Genomic DNA, 25,074 nt, shown 5'->3' with positions numbered 1-25,074 from the left:
ACCCTGAAACAGCTGTCTGTGGAGGGATACCATGTTTTGGTATAGGCGGTTTCCTTGATTGGAGACTGCCCTTCCCGTGGTTGTTCCTTCCCGGTGAAAGACCTGGCTAGTTTCCTGCCAGCGTTGAGAAACATGTGATGGTGTCTCCGCGGCATTCTTGTTTTGTATATTTTCTCAGGGGGCCTTGTTCTAGTGTCACCGCGTTGAAAAACACGTGATGGTGTCTCCGCGGTTTTGGATGTTGATCTCCCCGAGGTCAACCATCCTTACCTATGCTGTCCTAGCAATATGTCATCCCTTTTTTATTTTAAATAAAATTTTAAAAGGGCTTAACAGTTCTTAAAAATTGATGCTTTATCTGTAGGACACCCGGCACTCCTACTAATTTTGCTGTTTAAGGGGAAAAAAGCTCCATTTCTGTTCTCTGTACAGCATAATACCATATTCCTAGTAGCAGCTGTGCTTGGTATTACAACTCAGTCCTTTTCATTTGAATTGGATACAACTTAAAGGCTAGGTTCAGGGGTCCATATATCCTCTCATCCAAGAAAACCAGATTGATTATGCAAATCACTGTATGATCAAACTGATCTGTGAGCCTAGTGTGATCCAATTCTCTCAGATGAAGAGAAGATGGAAACAAAAATTGCTTCCGCTTCTCTATTGTGTCGCTCTGTGAAAACCAGACAGCACTTAGATGTCATCCGAGTGCAGTCTGATGTGTTACATGGACACATTGACTTGCATAACCAAGTGATCATTGCATCCAAATCAATTATGCTGCCTGTTTTTCCCTCGGATCGGTCAATCAGCTGGATTGGTGCTGACAAGAGCTGGCCAGGGGGAGATCCAGACTACTCTTGTCTCCGTTTATAGTCCTTGGCTGGATGTCTGAAATATATTTTCTCTGAAAGTATTTTAGAGAGTAAAAAAACTGGTTGCAATTGTGGAGCCAGTGTGCGATTCATGCTGTCCGCAGTTTGGGCAGCATAAATCATCTGACAGGTTCTCTGATCGGTGGCAGCGCTGATTGTCCGACCTCCACCAATCTAATAATCCTGATAAGAACTGGGGCACAACTTTAATTAGTGTAATGCTGGTTTACCTGATTTGAATATTTACAGGCAGAGATATACTTTTGGAATAAAAAAAATGAAAGATTGTAGTAAAATAAAGCCATGATAATGGGATTTTCCTTCTGATTGTGGCTATAATGATAATGAGAGCTGTGAGTATGTAAAAGTGATATACAGTGGAACCTTGGATTAAGGGGTACTTTGCACGTTGCGACATCGCTAGCCGATGATAGCGATGCCGAGCGCGATAGTACCCACCCCCGTCGCACATGCGATATCTTGTGATAGCTGCCGTAGCGAACATTATCGCTACGGCAGCTTCACACGCACTTACCTGACCTGTGACGTCGCTCTGGCCGGCGACCCGCCTCCTTCCTAAGGGGGCGGGTCGTGCGGCGTCACAGCGACATCACACGGCAGGCGGCCAATAGAAGCGGAGGGGCGTAGATGAGCGGGACTTAAACATCCCGCCCACCTCCTTCCTTCCGCATTACCGGTGGAGGCAGGTAAGGAGAAGTTCCTCGCTCCTGCAGCTTCATACACAGCGATGTGTGCTGCCGCAGGAACGAGGAACAACATCGTACCTGTCGCTGCAGCGAAATTATGGAAATGACCGACGCTACACAGATCACCGATTTACGACGCTTTTGCGATCGTTTATCGGTGCATCTAGGCTTTACAGGTTGCGACGTCGTTACTGGCGCCGGATGTGCGTCACTTTCGATTTGACCCCGATGACATCGCAGTAGCGATGTCGCAACGTGCAAAGTACCCCTTAGAGTAACTTGGTTTGAGAGCATTTTGCAAGACCAAATTTGTAACTTGGTTTAAGAGCAATGCTTTGCAAGAAGAGCAAATACTCACCGTGTACACTTCCGGTTCTGTCCTTTCATCGTGCTCTGACCCGCTCTGGTGGTAACGTTCTGTACATATGTACTGTACACAGTATACCATTGTACAGTATATAATATATATCATGTCTATCAATTAGCATTTGTGGATACAGTACTGTACTTTCTTATTGATAACCAGTACAGCACATTGCGTGTATTGTATCTCTCAAACACCAACAATTCTATTGTAAGCTAAAGTGCAGTTTAATTTGCTTTATATGTTTTTTACTGTACAGTATTTTGTATTAGTGTACTGTAATAACTTTATATGAATACAGGACATTATATTGTATTACTGTAATAAGTTTGTATAAATACAGTAAATATTTTTGGATTGTGGAACGAATTGTCTGCGTTTCAATTATTTCCTATGGGAAAATTCGCTTTGATATAAGAGTAACTTGTTTTAAGAGCACAGTCCCGGAACCAATTATGCTCGTAATCCAAGGTTCCACTGTACTGGGTCACATAATGAGCATTACTTTCTATTATACAAGTAGGTGTGATTTGCCACTCTTGGTTGCTTGTAACAAAACCAACTACAACCTAACTCCAACAGACGTCAGATACAATATATCTCGCAGTCACGCTCAGGTTCGGTCAGTGTAACGTACAAAGCACATATCCTGCACCATTCTAATAAATGAGGATGCCGAAGCATGGCTCCTTTCACTATCCCCACCTCCTGCTTTACATATCATACAAAGCCATGTTGTCAGCTTTCCTTTGGCCTGTAGGTGACGCTGTTGATCTGTTTTTAGCTCCGCATCCTACACCCCTTCCTGCATTCGCCTGTAACTGTCTGCTGTTTAACCATTTTATTCAAGGATCCAGACTTTTTCATCAGAACACATCCTGAAAGCAGCTGTTGGGAAATAATAATGTTATTGTTGGGATGCCTTTTTATTGTAGAGGTCACTGCTGCTGCAGAGGAGGATGTTTATGTCTGTACTTTGATTATAATGTTAATCCCAAATGAATAGAAATCTACTATTACCTTAACATATTACACTTTAGGCCAGACACATGGAAGATCATTCTCCAACACGCAGCCATTTAGATAAATAATGGACCTATATATATATGAGACCTTTCAAAGCCCAGCAAGTAAATACAGTATTATCATAGGTATTCTTTATTGCAATATGGCTGATCTGCCCTATTATTTGCAAGACATTTTGTATTATTGATTACTTTAGCATTGACATATTCTACGGTGCTTCCATTGAGCTTCAATCTAAATTCCACACCTCAAAAGTGTACAGGCATACAGAAAATAGCATTGAGCAAAAAGATTCACTCTGCTTTGGTCCGATTTCCAGTTCGGTCCTGCATTGCAGCTACACCAGGGAAATAATCACTTTTACATCCAGCATTCTGGGCACCGCTGGCTTAGTAAACACCGAAGGTGCCCAGAATGCCAGGCAAAGCCGGAGAATGCAAAGGAGGAAAATCCAGCGTCCACAAACATTAGTTTTAAAACTTGACTTTTATTTCCATGGTAAAAAATTTAAGCAGATATGTGAAACTAAACAGTGTATGTAGACCTTAGTCTACGCGTTTCGAGCCTTTCTTTGCAGATGCTGGATTTTCCTCCTTTGTATTCTACTTACCTGAAGGCCGGTTCAGAGTTTTTCCTCCACCACACCTAAATTGTCATGTTCGTGGATACTGGTGAGCTGAAAAGTTTCCTTTTTCCCCCTGTTTTCTCTTTTTTTCCGTCTGGACTGGACTGGGCAGGGCTCCAAGAATATATTTGCATCACCCTTAGGCCGCCTTCACACGTCGGTGATTCCGGTAGGTATGACGTCTGTTTTCATACTTATCGGAGACACAGACATACGCAGACCCATTAAAATAAATGGGTCTACGAGTATGCACACATCGGTGTTTTCACAAGGACTGTGTGTCCATATGGAACACACGTGTGTCCGTGTGTTCCGAACGGAGACAAGTCCGTTTTTCTCCAGCAGCACTAATGTCACACGGACCACACACTGATGTGATCCACGTGACATCAGTGTGACACATACCGGAGATAACACGGGTCTTTGTAATAAAATTATTTTCTATACTCACCTTCTCCAGCGCTGCTGTCTTCAATGTTGCTGTTACTTGCTTCCCGACCTGCTCATTGTGCTCATGAATATTCACTGCACCGTGGACCCGGAAGCAACAGTGCAGGAGATAACAGCACCATGGACAGGTAAATATAGAAGTTCATACTGTCTGTGTGCTATCTGGATGTCACACCGATAGCACAGAAACAGCACACAAGTGCCAAAATCAAGGCTATAACATGGCCGTGCAAAACACAATTGTTTTTCACGGATGTATGAAGGGGGCCTAACAGAGGGGTACTGTAAGTGTAAGTTCCTGGGCCTTCATGCAAAATCTCAGCTTTAAGGTAGTGGTAATTTTTTATATAGCAGAAATACTATAAAGTAATCACCGAAATCAATTCCAAAGTGTCACTCCCACCCAACAGACCCACTTGAATGTAAAAAAAAAGCACACAGTAATGTCATTGCACAAATATGATGGATAATGCACAAAGAAGAAAGTAGAGCAGTAGCGTAATAAACTGTGTCTCTGCACAAAGATAATAAAACACAGTGATGTCACACTAGAGGGGCAATAATGAAATAAAAGTAATAAAAAAAAATGATGTCACAGTATAAAGAAAATATACACAAATATAGCAAAAAGGAATAGTGCACACAGTGATGTTGCACCACAGAAATTATATACGCAGCATCATAGTAGTCTAGTGCACACAACGATGTCACACCGTAGACACTGACTCATAATATTACAAGATAATGCTCACAGTGATGTCATAGCACCGAAATAATAAATACAGCACCATCCAAAATATAACCAAGGTATTTTCTCCAAAAGATAGTTATTATTAATGGTGCCATTTTACTGGTGAGTGTACAAGTAACTGTTTTTTGATCAGCATTTTAAAAAGACTTTCTAATATCAGTAATGCATATATACCTGACGATTCATCACAAGTCATTATTTATCTACCAGTAGCTTTTGCTTTTGCAGTTAGAAATTAGCACTGTGTGTTTGGATGGATGGATGGGGAGCATAAGATCTCGGTTCAGGCAGGTTTGATGTTATAAATTTAGTTTCAGCACTTTTCCTCTTGTTTCACACAATTTGATTCTTTTGCAAAAATAGCATATTTTTTTTACTTAATTTGATTCAAACACTTCAGCTATTGCCTGTACGTCAGCAGACAAATTAGAAATGCATTAATGTGTTTTGTGCAGCTTGTAAAAACTATTTGTGACCTTTTAACAAAGCTGTACTAGGAGTACAGTGTCTGAGCTCTCTTCTCAGCCGTTGCTGGCTTTTCCTACCCCTACCACCGTTGCCTTTGAGACTTGGGACCTTACTGCTAGAGTCCTGTCCTCTGGACCCTTCTGCCTGGGACCACTTTATTGAAAGGCTGGTCTCTAGCCTCAGCCTTGTCTCAAGTTCTGTGTCTTGATCAACACTTCAGGATCACACTATCTTGACTCCAGTCTCCTTTCTCATTTTCTCCTACCAGAGGTCACCCACTGCATGTGGCCTCAGTAACCTACAGACTATGTGTCCATTTTTGTCACGCACTCTTTTTATAGAAGAAACAGTCTCTTTCCCTATCAGCTAACTCCACCATCGGGGGCTAGTCCCAATGCTTAATTTTCTCTTCCCCTATAGTCTGGAAACTATATATAACATTGCTGTACTTTACTGCAAAAAATACTATTACTATATATTATTGACTGTGTTGACTGCCTCCTGTGCACTCTTGCCATCAGCCCAAAATTGTTTTTAATTAGTTCTGGATCCTACCTGCTCTTTAAATTTGTAGGTTTTTAGTCCAGGAGAGACTTTTTGATAAATATAAGGTTTAGGGTCCTATCAAAGAAAAGTCACCTTGCTGTGGTTGATGGGCTCACATGAATTGTTCAATTTATGTGCTAAGTACCTTCATTTTTCTAAGTATATTCCATATAGCAGTAATGCAGTTTAAATTTCATATTTTCAATATTTGCTTATGTTTTAGCGCTTACAAAGTACTACTGTATTCTTTTGATTGCTGTACATTATATGGAAACACATTACCATATACCTTATATTACATTACAGTTTACATACTACAATATTTACAAAAGATACATAACACAGTTCACATTACACTTTATACTACATGAGAATACAATAATGTGATTGGTGTCTTCAGAGAAAGAAACGCGACAGCAACAGTCCACCTCCCTACATTGACAGTGCACAGTCCCTAATCTTTTTCATTGTATTTTATTTCGTTCTTCACACTTTTCTAGGGAGTTTGAGTTTAAGGGATATCCCACATGAAGCCTGTTAGGAATTACAGGTTATCCCAAATAACCAAACTGGAGTCATAGTTTGATATACATATATTTTTAAATGTTTTTATTTTGTATGTCTTGTTTTGTTTTTGAGATATATAATGCCTACCTTGACAAGCTTCAAAAGGAACCTGAAGACCCACCTCTTCCGACAAGCCTACAACGTGCCGTAACCCTCAGTCTGATATAGCGCCGGATGACCAGCTCTACCCTCACCTACTGTATCCTCACCTATCCCTCGTAGACTGAGCCCTCGCGGGCAGGGACCTCTATCCTCCTGTACCTGTCTGTGCATTGTATTGTTTATGCCACATGTCCACTAGAAAATGGCTACTCCAGCACCGTAGGGAAAGATTGGAGGATTGGGTTTATCAGCCACATGGTTGCCCTGGTAATATATCCATAGCACGTTTATTTGAGAACCAGTGCAGTTTATATTACAGTTTATATTACACCGCCAGGTACCAATCTTCGCCTTTAACCTCATAATTCATTACTGTGGGGGTATTGCAGTATGTTGGTATTTAACCTTTATTGGTGACTATAGGGACCCTTTGTCTATAACCATGCAGGGTTATTTTGGATAATCAAAATTTTGTAATGGTATTTAAATGATTTTAAATGTGTTTGATTGCCACTTTATATTTGAATAAAATCTTTGCATGTTTTTGCACAACATAGATCCATGTCAGGTATCATTCAATTATTTTATATAAGCGTGGTGCCTTGTACTTTTTGCGTGTTTATGTTGTATTGTGTATAATTATTATACTTGCCCCTATTATGTATACCCCTTTCACATGTAAAGCGCCATGGAATAAATGGCGCTATAAGAATAAATAATAATAATAACTAATAATAATAATAAAAATTGGTATCTTTTGTACACATTTTTGGGTGTGCATAGAATTTATCTGTCTTTTTTGTGGATAACTTCCTCCTGCATGTGACATCCCTGGTGCCTTTTCTGATTAGTAGGCCGACATCATGTCATGCCACAATGTAATGATATAGTGGCAGGGAAGGCTGCAGGTAGTAGGAGGTTCGCGTGCCCCTGATGCAGCGACCACGGATTTAGTACCAGGAATATATCAGAGATAACCACTAAGTTAAATTGTTGCTTATCATAGCGTGACTATAATGTTTGACATCTTACTACTACACAAAGAAGTAGACCGTGGTACCCTGCACTTTATCAAGGTTTCACAGATAAATGCAGATGGAGTGTTTTACATTTATTTTCTATTCATTCTGAAAGTGAAATTTCTTTCCATAATTAGATCTTAGATTATAGTTTAGAAAACTTTATTTATAGCAATTGCCTAATATTACCTATGACATTAATCATCTTATTGGGGAAAGCGGGTGTGGGAAACTGTGAATCTTTAATAAGTTCTGTATCGATAGGGGTTCGACTCCTGAAATACGCACTGATCATGAAAATGGAGCAGCTGTTGCACATGTGGGTGACAATCTAAAGGACAGTTGGCAATAATCAACCATTGCACTTGGCTGTGTCCTCCACTATTTTCTTGTAGTCCAAAAAGAAGGAAAAATCTGGCTCCCCGGTAAAATATTATAGCGTTTGTTCCAAATCGATTGAAAATTGATTGTCATCGCAGGACAGCAGTACATATTGATGCGATTCAACTTTGCGGTCTTTATCGTAATATAGCCTAATATGTTAACCAATCCCTTAAAAACAATTAGTCACACCCCTTACTGACATTTATTTCCTATTTATATAGCATTCATATATATATATACATATATATATATATATATATATATATATATATGTACATATATATATATATATTATATATATATATATATATATATACATACGGTACAGACCAAACGTTTGGACACACTTTCTCATCTCTAGAGCAACTATTAAGAGGAGACTTTGTGCAGCAGGTCTTCATGGTAAAATAGCTGCTAGGAAACCACTGCTAAGGACAGGCAACCAGCAGAAGAGACTTGTTTGGGCTAAAGAGCACAAGGGTTGGACATTAGACGAGTGGAAATCTGTGCTTTGGTCTGATGAGTCCGAATTTGAGATCTTTGGATCCAACCACCATGTCTTTGTAGAAAAGACCACCGTGAAGCATGGAGGAGGAGGTGTGACAGTGTGGGGGTGCTTTGCTGGTGACACTGTTGGGGATTTATTCAAAATTGAAGGCATACAGAACCAGCATGCCTACCACAGCATCTTGCAGCGGCATGCTATTCCATCCAGTTTGCGTTTAGTTGTACCATCATTTATTTTTCAAGAGGACAATGACCCCAAACACACCTCCAGGCTGTGGTAGGGCTATTAGACTAAGAAGGAGAGTGATGGGGTGCTACGCCACATGACCTGGCCTCCACAGTCACCAGACCTGAACCCAATCGAGATGGTTTGGGGTGAGCTGGACCGCAGAGTGAAGGCAAAAGGGCCAACAAGTGCTAAGCATCTCTGGGAACTCCTTCAAGACTGTTGGAAGACCATTTCCGGTGTCTACTTCTTGAAGCTCATCAAGAGAATGCCAAGAGTGTGCAAAGCAGTAATCAAAGCAAAAGGTGGCTACTTTGAAGAACCTAGAATATAAGACATATTTTCAGTTGTTTCACACTTTAAGTATTTCATTCCACATGTTTTAATTCATAGTTTTGGTGCCTTCAATGTGAAACTACAATTTTTAGAGTCATGAAAATAAAGAAAACTCTTTGAATGAGAAGGTGTGTCCAAATATTTGGTCTGTACTGTATATAGGTTGTAAATAATCTCATTATGAGGCGTCACTAATTGTTGTTATGAAATTGGTTAATGCATTAGGCTGCGTTAAGATTAAGACACAAAGGTTGAAACGTGTCCACTTGTACTGCTGTCCTGCGATGACAATACATTTTTAAATTGTCTCTCCAAGAAAGGAGACAAACTCTAGCGCAGCGCCAACTATAGGCAGTAGCGATCCTAAAAGTCAGAAGTGGATTTTTAACAATCCTTTGCATATGACTTAGGATTTTATGCCAGATCAGAATCCCAATTTGCAGACACGGTGTTTCGGGGTGCTTGCCCCTCGTCAGTGCAAAGTATGGGGTGTCTGATCTGGCTCATGAGAAGCTATGTGGAGGGATCACGGGGGAACACTATTCTCCTTAAGGAGACTTTGCAAGCCAGTCTGGCTGCCAGTAAGGGGACTTATAGCTGCCATGCCCCTCTGAGAAATATTCAAATTGTCTCTCCAGGACAGGAGACAAACTCTAGCACAGCGCCACCTATTGGCAGTAGCGATCCTAAAAGTCAGAAGTGGATTTTTAACAATCCTTTGCATATGACTTAAGGCTGCTTTACATGGTACGACCGATTGTGCGATTTCACTATCGATCATACCCGCCCCCGTCCTTTTTGCGTCATGGGCAAATCGCTGCCCGTGTCGCATAAAGTCAGTAACCCGCGTCACACATACTTACCTCTCGTGCGACCTCGCTGTGGGCGGCGAACGTCCACTTCCTGGAGTGTGAGGGACGTTCGGCGTCACAGCGACGTCACACGGCCGCCGGCCAATGGAAGCGGAGGGGCGGAGATGAGCGGGACGTAAACATCCCGCCCACCTCCTTCCTTCACATAGCCGGCGGCGGCCGTGTGACGCAGGTGAGCTGCTGTTCATCGTTCCCGGGGTGTCACACGGAGCGACGTGTGCTACCCCGGAAACGATGAACAACTAAATTAAACGATATTATGGAACCTAGCGAGCAGTACACGACTCACGATTTGTGAGCGATACTGCGTCACTAGGAGGTGTCACACAGGCCGGCATCGCCAGCGATGCCGGATGTGCGTCACAAAAACCGTGACCCCGACGATCTATCGCACGATAGATTGGTGTAAAGCAGCCTTTAGGATTTTATGCCAGATCAGAATCCCAATTTGAAGACACGGTGTTTCGGGGTGCATTAATACATTTTTAATGGATTTGGAATAAACTGTGCAATATTTTAACAGAGAACCAGATCTTCATTCTTCTTTTGGATTAATTGCTGTCCACTTTTGGCTGGTGGGCTATCTGGATGTCTGGATGTATTCAAGCGGCAGTGAAGGCATTAGTGTAGTGAGTTTATAAATGACTTCAGCACAATTTTCTTGTACCAGAAAAATGTTTCAAGTTTCATCCATATACAATGCCTTGCGAAAGTATTTGGCCCCCTTGAATTTTTCAACCTTTTCCCACATTTCAGGCTTCAAACATAAAAATAAAACTTTTAATGTTATGGTAAAGAATCAACAACAAGTGGGACACAATTGTGAAGTTGAACTAAATTTATTTCTTGTTTTAAACATTTTTAAAAAATAAATATCTGAAAATTGGGGCGTGCAATATTATTCGGTCCCTTTACTGTCAGTGCAGCAAACTCACTCCAGAAGTTCATTGAGGATCTCTGAATGATCCAATGTTGTCCTAAATGACTGATGATGATAAATATAAGCCACCTGTGTGTAATCAAGTCTCCGTATAAATGCACCTGGTCTGTGATAGTCTCAGTGTTCTGTTTAAAGCACAGAGAGCATCATGAAGACCAAGGAACACAACAGGCAGGTCCGTGATACTGTTGTGGAGAAGTTTAAAGCCGAATTTGGTTACAAAAAGATTTCCACAACTTTAAACATCTCAAGGAGCACTGTGCAAGCGATCATATTGAAATGGAAGGAGTATCATACCACTGCAAATCTACCAAGACCCGGCCGTCCCTCCAAACTTTCATCTCAAACAAGGAGAAGACTGATCAGAGATGCAGCCAAGAGGCCAATGATCACTCTGGATGAACTGCAGAGATCTACAGCTGAGGTGGGAGAGTCTGTGCATAGGACAACAATCAGTCGTACACTGCACAAATCTGGCCTTTATGGAAGAGTAGCAAGAAGAAAGCCATTACTCAAAGATATCCATAAAAAGTGTTGTTTAAAGTTTGCCACAAGCCACCTGGGAGAGACACCAAACATGTGGAAGAAGGTGCTCTGGTCAGATGAAACCAAAATCGAACAATATGGACACAATGCCAATTGTTATGTTTTGCGTAAAAGCAACACAGCTCATCACCCTGAACACACCCTCCCCACTGTCAAACATGGTGGTGGTAGCATCATGGTTTGTGCCTGATTTTCTTCAGCAGGGACAGGGAAGATGGTTAAAATTGATGGGAAGATGGATGGAGCCAAATACAGGACCATTCTTGAAGAAAACCTGTTGGAGTCTGGAAAAGACCTGAGACTGGGACGGAGATTTGTCTTCCAACAAGACAATGATCCCAAACATAAAGCAAAATCTACAATGGAATGGTTCACAAATAAACGTATCCAGGTGTTAGAATGGCCAAGTCAAAGTCCGATCGAGAATCTGTGGAAAGAGCTGAAAACTGTTGTTCACAAACGCCTCCATCCAACCTCACTCAGCTCCTGCTGTTTGCAAAGGAAGAATGGGCAAGAATTTCAGTCTATCGATATGCAAAATGCATAGAGACATACCCCAAGCGACTTGCAGCTGTAATCGCAGCAAAAGGTGGCGCTACAAAGTATTAACTTAAAGGGGACGAATAATATTGCACGCTGCACTTTTCAGTTTTTTACTTTTTACAAAAGTTTAAAATAGGCAAGATAGGCAATAAATTTAATTCAACTTCACAATTGTGTCCCACTTGTTGTTGATTCTTCACCATAACATTAACATTTTTATCTTTATGTTTGAAGCCTGAAATGTGGGAAAAGGATGAAAAATTCAAGGGGGTCGAATACTTTCGCATGGCACTGTATTTGATCAGAATGTCATCAGAGATTGGTCCGAGTTTCATTAATTTTTCTAGGATGACAGCAAGAAAAGTTTCTCCAGCTTCTACTATCTAGTAGTCTGTAAAAATTGGACAACACACGGAGGGGAACTGAACGCTGTCCAATGTTCCAATTTTTTTCATTTGCATTAGCAAGTTTGATCCAATACTCGGGTCAATATCAGACAGGTATCCGAAGTTTTGTGCTGATCACTTGGTTTGAGGAACAAATTTGGACATGTGAAGTATGCCATAGACATAGAGACAGGTGCGAGTTCTATCACTGAAAAACAAGAATAGAACTCGTACATTAAAAATTATTAGTGATGGTCGAGTAGTAACTATTTGTGTTTGGATGATCCATAACGAATCCCAAAATACTATTCCGGTATTCATCATGAATAATGAACCTAATGCAAGTCAATGGGGAAATGAAGCATTTTTCTTGTCGTTAAAAAAAGTGGAATAGTACTTGGTATTCGGTGAGCATTATCCGAACTCGATTAGTTACTATTTGCCCATCTCTAAAAATTATGTCTGAATGTGTGTATTTGTGTCTGTCACTCCATTTAAATAGGCCCAATGTGATGATTGGTGGGGGGTGTCAGTGATCAGACCTTACCTGTCTCCTTTACAGATGCTCTCTTTGGTGCCATGAACCGGATACAAGTCTCTATGCCAGCCTCTCTGATTATGGGAAACATCATTTTCCTATAACTGCTTCTCTTTTGCCTGAATTGCTTCTATCTGTAAAGATAGCACTTAAAGGGGTGGTTCACTACTCTGCAATAGTGGCCACATTTCTGTAAAACTGATAGGAAAGGCTTTTTCTTGATACTTTGCTCAGCCAATTCTGCCTCTGAGCGGTGCTATTGTGGTCCACTCTTCTCCATCATGTGACTCCTGGGCTCTGTGACATCTGCAATCCAGTGATGTCACATCAACTTCCAGTTGACCTGACATCACCGAGGCCGTCTCCAGTCTTCCTCTCGCTTGCTTATGGTGCTCTGCAGTGAAGGAGAGTGCATGCGACATGTTGCGCTGTAACGCTGGGCTGTGATGAGCGGTAAAACAATTCCCACATCCCTGGGGCTGGCCTCGGTGATGTCAAGTCAACTGGAAGTTGATGTGACATCACCGGATCCCAGAGGTCTCGGAGCCCAGGGGCGGAGTCACTTCAAGGGGATGAGCGGACTGCAATAGCGCTGCTCAGCGGCAGAATTGGCTCAACAAGGTATTTGAAAAAGCCTTCCCTATCAGTTTTACAGGGATGTGGGCGCTATTGCAGAGTAGTGAACCACTTCTTTAAGCTATTAGTTATATGTTGAGGAATTGCTATAGAAGCATTATGGAATTGAGTTTGATCTCCTGTATCATAGGTTATACCAAAATAATTAGGAACTAAATGTACAACAGTAACATAAAATCCATGTAAAAACCTTGCATTCTAATATAGCTTTCTATTGTAAAGACAACATCCAGTAAATCGGGTGGTAAAGGAAATGTAAGGGCACTGGATCGCTATATGGTGGGGTACTTCAAAACAGGCTGTGAACAAGCCGAGAGGAAACAGACAGTGAGAGATTGGAAACCAGGCAGCAGTCCCGGATTATTCCACCACCCTTTGCATGTGGAAGTACAAAGGAGAACCTGAGCTTAATGTGTGAGTCACATCTCCTCCCAGGAACTAGGGACAGCAATTCCTAGCATCTGTTTCCTTAACTATCACCCAGAGGATACGCATGGCAAATCACAATGAGCAAAAATAGAGGCAGGCGATTACCTCAAAACAAATGAGAAGCAACAGAGATTTCATGTAATAATACTTACTCGCTAAATATTTCCTCTACTTGATGATCGTAAATGTTGCATTTTTCTTTTAAATTGACTCATTTCATTCATATTAACATTGTATAGAAATTTATGGACAAGGAGAGTAGGCGGCAAATTCTGTGTCAGGCGTATAACATTCTACAGTATATGATTTTGTAGTCTACCTTGTTGTTGCATTTTGTAAGATGCATTGATCTAGCAAGTAACGGGTATGAGATTTCGTAGGAACATCACTGTGACACCATGTATCAGAAGAATCAACTCATTTACATGGTGTAATACATGTCATAGGGGACAAGATTAGGGTTGCATGATGGTTCAGTGCTTAGTACTATTTGCCTTATCAGGCTATTTGCGCACTAGAAAGTGCCTTTTTCTTAAGAAAAATCTGGACCTTCTTAATGAATCCCGCACCTGCGGTAAAAAAAACGCACCAAAACCGCAGCGAAATCCGCAGGTTGGTCCCTGCGGATTTTTATCATTATCTATGGCAAAAAACGCAGGTACCTGCAGAAAAGAAGTGACATGCTCATTAATTCCGCAGCGGAAAATCCGCAGGTATAAAAAAACGCACTGTGCGCACAGCATTTTTTTAAACCCATAGAATTTGCTGGGGAATGACTGCAGCAATGTTAGACACATTTTCTGCAGCAAATCCGCGGTAAATCCGCAGCGTGCGCACAGGGCCTTACACGACATTCATTTCCAACCTGGATAAACAACTGCTTTGTTTTATTTTGTAAATCCCCCCAAAATTGGCCATGGTAGGGAAAATAAATTTTGAAGCGAAATGAGGATTTTTTTTTTTTACAGAGATCCTCATTTGTCTCTCAAATCAGTCACGATTTCAGAGACGAGTGAGGATCTCTGTAAAAAAAAAAAAAGAAAAATAAATAAGTTATTAAATTAAAAGTTTAAAAGTTAGATCCATTCCAGAGATAAGTTGGCTTATATCTTTGCAAATCTTAATTTATACCTGTGGTCGTGTGTCATTTACAGACCAGAGTTCCCTTATTCATTTTTAGCATTCTAGAGTGCATCTGTATGTATTTTATAGTTATATTGTGTTTTCAGCTAGCACCTGTTCACACCTGTTGAATGTGTGGGTCAGTCTTTTTGATATATCATTTACAGACATGATATAGATATTTAATGTAGCAATATATTCTGAATACAAGTTTAGCAGCAGAACGTTTTGAGCTCTAATGCAAACTCAGTAACATTGCTCCCAAACGACAGTGCCATTTTTAATGCTGATATCTTCTAATGCAAATGTGTCTAGATTTTCTAGTACCCTTTGCAAGAATTCAGTTTCGTGCCCCCACTCCCCCCATATCTTACGTGGCATCTTATGCGCCTATCTACTTTCTATAATTACACTGCTGGATCAGTAAGAATATTTACTTTATATGACGAGAGAATGTCATGCCTTTTTTACTTGAAGGTACAAGATGAGTATAAGCATTAATTTGAAATATAAACTTTTGTAGACAAGAATTGTGGACTGTTGACTATTCAGTTTATGCAAAAATTCTGTTTTAAATCTAAACAATTATCATGCACATGCCGTGCCCCACATTCATTAACGGGGGCCTGTTATATAATACTGGAACTACTGTGTTTCCCCGAAAATAAGACAGGATCTTATATTATTTTTGGCTCTGAAAGATACACTAGGGCTTATTTTTAGGGTATGTCCTGCTGCATTCTTTACTGGGAATTTGTCAGATCATTTTTCCGTACCATACTAATACTTTAGTATTCTGAAATAGGGCTTTGGAAGCCCTTTCCGAATATATAACTTTTATTGCTATATGTTGCCCTGTTGTATTGCTGTATTCCCTTAAAAATTTAAAATTCCGCAGCGGCTGTTAATGCAAAATGAATATTCACTTCTTCCCATGCCCATATTACCGCCCACACCTCTGCAAGACATTGGTGATTAGGTGCAGTTAGACTGCCATGTTAGGGTACATTACCATGATTAGTGTTTGTTGAGTTTTTGACACTGCAGAATTTCTGCACCTTAGTTTATTTGAATTTTTTTTAATTACATTTTTTTGTGTGTTTTTGAAGCTTTGTTTTTATCATGTTTTTAACTCTGTGTTTTTTGTCTCAATTTGGTATGTCATTCTTTAAAAAGATCTGCCTTGTTTTTCAAACTTCCTGATATTGACATTCTTAGGCACAGATTTCCATGTGTTTTCCGTGTATTTCCGCTGCACAAACACACTAAAAACGTACGTGGGCATCTTTTTACCTGTGGATTTTCCACATCTAATGCAAGTCTGTTGTTAAATTCCGCACAGAAATCTCAGCTTACCTCCAGGCAAATTCACATGCTGTGGATCGGAGAAACGCACTGCAGCTCAGTTTATGCAGCATAAAAAAGCACAGTGGGCATGAGAATTCTATTAATCCTATCCACTTTGCTTGTACTGTACAATGCTGCATTTTTGAAGCAATGAAAACATGCAGAGTCAATAATGAGAGTAAAACTCATCATGGGCATGTACCCTTACTTGCCCAAGGATAGCATCGCAATCCTCAGACTCGTCAGTTGCTCTCCTGACCTGAGAATGAGAGCTGCATAGAAACACATTCTGTCACTCTCAGGTCTGCAGAGTACATGGCCAGTCCGAGGATTGTGATGCGATCCTTGGGAAAGTAATACTGCCGTCTGTCTGCACCCAATCACTAACACCGGTCCAAAGGAGGAGCAGGATTATGGGAGGGGAGAGAGGTGAATATTCATTTTGCATTAACAGCCGGCACATTCCTATACATTTTCCAGCGCTTACAGCAACCCAATGGGGCAATGTACAGCAATAAACAATACATCTTCTGAACAGGCTGCTCAAGCCCTATTTCAGGATACTATTGGTATAGTATGCAAAAATGAAAGCAACTAGTGCTTATTTTTGGAGTAGGGCTCATATTTTAAGCATACTACAAAAAGCCTGAAAAAGTGTGCTGGGGCTTATTTTTGAAGTGGGTCTTATTTTTGGGGAAACTCCTTAGTATCATGGTTGTATTGTTCCTAATTTAATAACAAGGCTAGGACTATACGACAACATGTGTTGTGCAATTTCAAAATCATCCTTTTTGACAATCAACTATTTTAGAAATGTGATTTTGCTCTAAAAGAATGACCAAATTGCAGATGATTTGCACAGAAGTCACAGTCTGATGTAACTTGCACTGAAGTCTACAGCAATTGAGTCATGTGCGACTTGCATCATACTTTTACACTTTTGAAAACATTCACAACTCTATCTCAGTCATTCATAGGTTGCAGTGCAACACCATGGAAAATCATTAGATGCAATTTTGCATTGCAATTCAGCAGTTCCACGTCGCTGTGTAGCTCAAGCCTAAGGGCTTACTCACACAAGTGTATAACGCAGCCGAGTGCTATCTAATGTTTTGTTGTCACTCAGTTACATGTTACACTATAGGTCTGTGCCAACCAGAGCTTTCTTTCTCAGGCCGATAAGGCATGAGAGAAAAGTCACAACATGCAGAGTGATTGGCAGTGTATATTGGATGGTGCGCACTCATTCAAGTCTATGGGTTTGTCCAAAACATAGGAGTGCCCTCGGATTCATCTGAGTGCAGTCTGATATATTTCAGACAATAAAAAGATTCAGAAATTAAGTTCTCCATCTTTTCCTCTCCTGTGCTCTGATTCTCCCATGTGAGAGAATAGGATCACAGTAAATGACATTCAGCTCAAACTGTGATCAGATTTTTGAGCCGTGTCATTAACATAATCAGACTGATTCTCTCGTACAAGAGAATATACACCTATGTGGGCGAGCCCTAAAAATGACAACCATCTTGTACTAATCCAATTTGTTCAAACCAAGTACAGACGTTCGGTGCTTCATAGAATGGCCAATTATTTAAAGGCGCCTCCCCACCTGCTTGTTTTCTCTCTATCTCCAACCCCCCTCTTTTTCATTGATTGACAGCTGTGGCATCATAGACCGAGAGAAGGGCAAAAGTAGAGGGAAAATAAACAGGTGGAAAGGTGTATTTCATTGTTTGGCTCTGCCATGATGCACCAAGTGCCTGTATTTGGTTTGACAGTCATTTTGTGCTGACAGTCATATTCATTGTACTGTTTATAGTATAATTCCTACATATAGAAACTACAAAATAACCCACAACTTATTTCTCCAAGGCCTGGTGCTACAGCAGTTATCTTAGACTCGTTTCTACAGTTGTGAGGTTTGTTCGGGGCAGTAGTCGCAGTTGAGGCACAGTTCTCAAATACCCCAGTCAACCCTACAGGAGGAGTGACATAGTTTTTGGTGTTGTGGTGGACCATGGTTGCTGTGTGGGTTTGTGCGTTGCAGGTCTTACCTCTCAAGCGGCTGCATGTCGCCAGTGCTATTGATGAACCAGGTCCCATCCATAGTGAATACAAACACGGTGGCAAACAATTCTTTTGGTTCATCACACTCGATTTTACATGTAACATAGCGGGCACATATCTTAAGCACATTCTCTTCATATAACTTCAGATATAAAGCAGCATAGTCTCTTTCAATTACTTTTCCACACAACAGTCTACCTTCACGTTCCCTTTCATGGGAGAATCTCCAAGGGGTCCTTGAAACAAACCATGCCTGGGATCAAGGCCTAAGTTCTCAGGGTCTTCACATAAAAGAGTTATCCTCTCTGGACTAGAGGGTGGCAAGGGGAACGCCATAACTCTAGTGAAGAGCTGCTTGCTCGCAGTTGTTGTCTCAGGGTCCGCACAGGGGGTGGATTACAGTCACTCGCAAATTGTTATCTCTGACAGAAAGGGTCATGGGCCTGGCCGACAGTCGTTTACCAGCTCTGTAATTAGCATGGGTTCACTCATCTATTTCTTACCTTAGTTGTTCCATCTGAAGCTACAGTCTCTCGGAGGATTCTCACAATCTCACAATTGACCTTCTGCTTCAGAGTCAAAAAATCAATCACTAACTGCAGCGTTTTAAGTATTAAACAATCTACTGTCCGAATTACTCACAAGTCAAACCTTAAGGTACCATCACACTAAGCAACATCGCTGCTGAGGCACAACTTGCTAGCGATGTTGCTGTGTGTGACATCCAGCAACAACCTGGCCCCTGCTGTGAGGTTGTTGGTTGTTGCTGAATGTCCTGGGCCATTTTTTAGTTGTTGCTCCCCCGCTGTGAAGCACACATCGCTGTGTGTGACAGCGACAGAGCAACAACTAAATCTGCAGGCAGCAGGGAGCCGGCTTCTGCGGACACTGGTAACCAATGTAAACATTGGGTAACCAAGAAGCCCTTTCCTTGGTTACCCGATATTTACCTTCGTTACCAGCGCCCGCCGCTCTCAGCTGTCAGTGCCGGCTCCCTGCTCTCTGCACACGTAGCTGGAGTACATATCGGGTAATTAACCCGATGTGTACTGTGGCTAGGAGTGCAGGGAACAGGGAGCCAGCACTGGCAGTGTGAGAGAGGCGGACGCTGGTAACGAAGGTAAATATCGGGTAACCAAGGGAAGGGCTTCTTGGTTACCCGATGTTTTCCGTGGTTACCAGCGTCTGCAGAAGCCGGCTCCCTGCTGCCTGCACACGTAGCAGAGTACACATTGGGTAATTAATCCGATGTGTGCTGTGGCTAGGTGTGCAGGGAGCCAGCAGTGTGCGCTGGTAACCAAGGTAAATATCGGGTTGGTTACCCGATATTTACCTTAGTTACCAAGCGCAGCATACTTCCACGTGTAGCGACGCTCCAGCGATCCCTGCCAGGTCAGGTTGCTGGTGGGATCGCTGGAGCGTCGCTTAGTGTGACATCTCACCAGCGACCTCCTAGCAACTTACCAGCGATCCCTATCAGGTTGTATCGTTGTTGGGATCGCTGGTAAGTTGTTTAGTGTGACTGGGCCTTTACCTCAATTCTAAGATAGAATTTAGTCCTTTCCCTAGGGAGCTAGTCCCACACTTATCTATCTCTGCCTCAGTCAGATCCTATCTTATAAACATTCTACTTAAAGGCTGCTTTACACCTTACAATTTCTCGTGCGATCGCATTTGCGATTGCACCTGCCCCCATCGTTTGTGCAGCACGGGCAATTTCTTGCCCGTGTCGCACGATGTTGTAACCCCCATCACACGTACTTACCTTCCAAACAACCTCACTGTGGGCGGCGAACATCCTCTTCCTGAAGGGGGAGGGACGTTCGGTGTCACAGCGACATCACACAGTGGCCGGCCAATAGAAGCGGAGGGACGGAGCTGAGCGGGATGTAAACATCCCGCCCACCTTCTTCCTTCAGCATTGCCGGCAGCCGCAGGTAAGCTGCAGTTCATCGTTCCCGGGGTGACACATGGAGCGATGTGTGCTTCCTCGGGTACGATGAACAACAGGACGTGCAATTTTTAGAAAATGAGCGACGTGTCAGCGATGAACGAGAAGGTGAGTATTTCTGCTCGTTCATAGCTGTCACACGCTACGATATCACTAACGAGGCCGGATGTGCGTCACTTACGACGTGACCCCGCCGACATCTCGTTAGATATATCGTAGCGTGTAAAGCCCGCTTAACAGACCTACATCTAAGGCTATGTGTGCACGGGGCATTTTTGCGCATTTTTCCTGTGTCTTTTTGGTCTTAAAAATGCGTGACTTTGCTTCCCCAGCAAAGTCTATGAGTTTTCATTTTTGCTGTCCACACAGCGCAGTTTTGTTTTAGGTGCATTTTTGTGGTGACCACAAAGATACAACATGTCAATTATTTCTGCGTTTTTGCAGGAGTTTTTCACCCATGCAATGCATTGGAAAAAACGCAGCAACACAAATGCGGCAAAAAAACGTGGTTAAACGTGCAAAAACGCATGCTTTTTTTATGCGTTTTTTACCGCGGGTGCATTTTTGTGCATTTTTTAGCAGCCAAAAATGCTGCATTTTTGTTTTCACAAAAAAGACAACGTGCGCACATAGCCTTAAGCTGGTGTCACACACAGCGACAACGACAACGACGTCGCTGCTATGTCACCATTTTCTGTGACGTTGCAGCGACGTCCCGTCGCTGTCGCTGTGTGTGACATCCAGCAACGACCTGGCCCCTGCTGTGAGGTCGCCGGTCGTTGCTGAATGTCCAGCTTCATTTTTTGGTCGTCACTCTCCCACTGTGACACACACATCGCTGTGTGTGACAGCGAGAGAGCGACGAAATGAAGCGAGCAGGGAGCAGGAGCCGGCGTCTGGCAGCTGCGGTAAGCTGTAGCCAGGGTAAACATCGGGTAACCAAGGGAAGACCTTTCCCTGGTTATCCGATATTTACCTTCGTTACCAGCCTCCGCCCTTGCTGCCAGTGCCGGCTCCTGCTCTGTGCACATGTGGCTGCAGTACACATCGGGTAATTAACCCGATGTATACTGTAGCAAGGAGAGCAAGGAGCCAGCGCTAAGCAGTGTGCGCGGCTCCCTGCTCTCTGCACTGTGACATGTAGCTGCAGTACACATCGGGTTAATTAACCCGATGTGTACTGTACCTAGGAGAGCAAGGAGCCAGTGCTAAGCAGTGTGCGTGGCTCCCTGCTCTCTGCACTGTGACATGTAGCTGCAGTACACATCGGGTTAATTAACCCGATGTGTACTGTACCTAGGAGAGCAAGGAGCCAGCGCTAAGCAGTGTGTGCGGCTCCCTGCTCTCTGCACATGTAGCACAGCGACGTTATGATCGCTGCTGCGTCGCTGTGTTTGACAGCTAAGCAGCGATCATAACAGCGACTTACAAGGTCGCTGTTACGTCACAGAAAATGGTGACGTAACAGCGACGTCGTTGTCGCTGTCGCTTAGTGTGAACCCAGCTTTACAGTACACATTCCTATATAACACTCCTGTTCTTTATGTTCTTATCACAATCTATACATTAACATGATTAGTGTCTTTAGGGGTAGAAACTGACCCACCTCCTAACCAGTGTGCCATTTAGTATTGATACTGGTATTACGGCATTATCCAGTGCAGATGCATCCAATGGATGAGGGATTAAACCGGTAAGAGGTTTATAAAACTTATGGGGTCCTTTTGTTCCTTCTTTTTTTTTTTAATACAAGAGCCGAACACCCCCTTTAACGTCCCTGTTGTGTTATTAAATCATAAACTGGAACTATAAAACAGAGGTGCACATGTGCTGTTAGTATGGGAGCTATAGATCCAGCATTTCCAGCTCACAGATTAGTATCTGGAAGTCATTGTTCTTGACGATGAAAAATAACACAAGGCTTTCATCCTTAAATCAAAGTGCTGAAACACTTAGATGTTACTTAGTGTTTGAGAACATCCTTTTTTGTGTTATTAACTGCCGTATCTAAAGAAATCAAAGATCGCTTGCATTATATTACTTTATACTTTACAGCGAATCTGTCAGCAATGTGTCATTGGATATAAAAGGGTAACAAGTCATAGGTCAAGGGTTGTTTGCCATAAGGATATGGGAAAAGAAAAATGTAGGGAGCCCTTCACAAAGACGTGCCTTTTCTGACCGGTTGAGCTTGTTTAAGGGGATCTCCACGATCCAGAGATTGAATGGACTGCATCACTGGTGGTCTGTCATCAGTTGGACACCAACGGATCAGAAACAGATGGCATTTCCTTGGAATATTCCATTTCTTTCTGTGATGAGAAGAACCCTTCAAACACCACATTAAAGGCTTTAAAAGCTTCCATGTTCACTGTGTACAAGTGCATCTCAATAAATTAGTATATCCTCAAAAAGATAATTTATTTCAGTTTGTCAGCAGAGGGAAGCATGAAGTGCTCTAATATTTCCTGGTAGATGGCTGCACTGACTTTGATCTTGATAAAACACAGTGGAGCTACCCCAGCAGATGACATGGCTGCCCAAACCATCACTGATTGTGGAGACTTCACACTAGACCTCAAGCAGCTTGGATTGTGGCCTCTCCACTCTTCCTCCAGACTCTGGGACCGCGATTTCCAAATGAAACGCGAAATTTACTTTCATCTGAAAACAACACCTTGGACCACTGAGCTACAGTCCAGTTCTTTTTCTCCTTGGCCCAGGTAAGACGCTTCTGGCGTTGTCTATTGGTCATGAGTGGCTTGACACAAGGAATGTGACACTTGTAGCTCATGTCCTGGATACGTCTGTGTGTGGTGGCTCTTGAAGCACTGACTCCAGCAGTGTCCACTCCTTGTGAATCTCCCCAAAATTTTTGAATGGCCTTTTCTTAACAATTTTATCAAGGTTGCGGTTATCCCGGTTGCTTGTGCTCCTTTTTCTATCACACTTTTTCCTTACACTCAACTTTCCATTAATATGCTTGGATACAGCACTCTGTGAACAGCCAGCTTCTTTAGCAATGACCTTTTGTGGCTTACTGTCCTTATGGAGTGTGTCAATGACTGCCTGTCAAGTCAGCGGTCTTCCCCATTATTGTATAGCCTACTGAGCCAGACTAAGGGTGGCTTTACATGCTGCGATATCCGGCCCAATATCGCTAGCATGCGACCCACCCCCATCGTTTGTGCGAAACGGGCATATCGCTGCCTGTCGCGCACAAAATCTGGCACCCCCGTCACACATACTTACCTGCATAGCGACGTCGCTGTGACCGGCGTACCGCCTCCTTTCTAAGGGGACGGTCCGTTCGGCGTCACAGCGACGTCACTAAGCGGACGCCCAATGAAAGCGGAGGGGCGAAGATGAGCGGGACATAACATCCCGCCCACCTCCTTCCTTCCGCATTGTGGCCGGAGGCAGGTAAGGAGATGTTCCTCGTTCCTGCGGCGTCACATGTAGCGATGTGTGCTGCCGCAGGAACGAGGAACAACTTCGCCCCTGCGACAGCAGCGATAATTGGCAGTGGACCCCCATGTCAACGAGGAGCGATTTTGGACGTTTTTGCCACGATCCAAAATCGTTCCTAGGAGTCACACGCTACAACATCGCTACAGCGGCCGGATGTGCGTCACAAAATCCGTGACCCCAACGAGATCGCTGTAGCGAAATCGTAGCGTGTAAAGCCCGCTTAAGGGACTATTTTAAATGCTTAGGAAGCCTTTAAATGTATTGTCTGGTAATTATTCTAATTTTCTGAGATAATGACTTTTGGGTTTTCATTGGCTGTAAGCCATAATCATCAACAATAACAGAAATAAACACTTGAAATAGATTCCTCTGTGTGTAATGACTCTATATAAGGCCTCTGTCACACGTTCGTGTCTCCGGTAAATGTTTGGAAGCTTTTTCACATACCGGAGACACGAACACACATGGACCAATGTTTTCCTAATGTATTGGACACGTGTAAGTATTTTTGAACGGAACGTGTGTCCGTTCCGTACTTACGTGTGTCCGTGTGTTTCTCACGCTGACATGTCCATTTTGCTCCGGCATCATGGGTGTCACACGGCCCGCACCCGTACCACACGGATGTAGTGTGGATGCGGTCCCGTGTGACATGCGCCGGAGAAAACTCACATGTCAGAGAAAAAAATAACAAATCTTTACTCACCTTCTCCAGCGCTGCAGTCTCTGCTGCTGCTGTCACTTGCTTCCAACCGCCGCTCATTATGCTCATTTAATATTCACTTCACTGCGGCCGGAAGCAGCAGCAGGGAGTCTGCAGGACTGGAGACCGAAGATCAGCACCACGGATAGCAGCAAGGACCACGTGAGTATGCAAATTACCAATTCTCCGTGTGTTATCGCAGATAGCACACGGAGAACACACGTGGCCCGCACGTACCGGAGACACGTACTTACCTCACGCGACACGCAAGAAAAATACGTGTCTCGCGGCACATACGTGATTTTCACATGTGTGTGGCACAGGCCTAATAGATAGGAATAGATCCCTCTGTTTATAATGACTCTATATAATATATAGGAATAGATCCCTCTGCGTGTAATGACTCTATATAATATATAGGAATAGATCCCTCTGTGTGTAATGACTCTATATAATATATAGGAATAGATTTCTCTGTGTGTAATGACTCTATATAATATATAGGAATAGATCCCTCTGTGTGTAATGACTCTATATAATATATAGGAATAGATCCCTCTGCGTGTAATG

Source organism: Anomaloglossus baeobatrachus, chromosome 7 (assembly GCF_048569485.1).
Source record: "Anomaloglossus baeobatrachus isolate aAnoBae1 chromosome 7, aAnoBae1.hap1, whole genome shotgun sequence".
Taxonomy (NCBI): Eukaryota; Metazoa; Chordata; class Amphibia; order Anura; family Aromobatidae; genus Anomaloglossus; species Anomaloglossus baeobatrachus.
Note: the sequence above shows the minus strand (reverse complement) of the source record.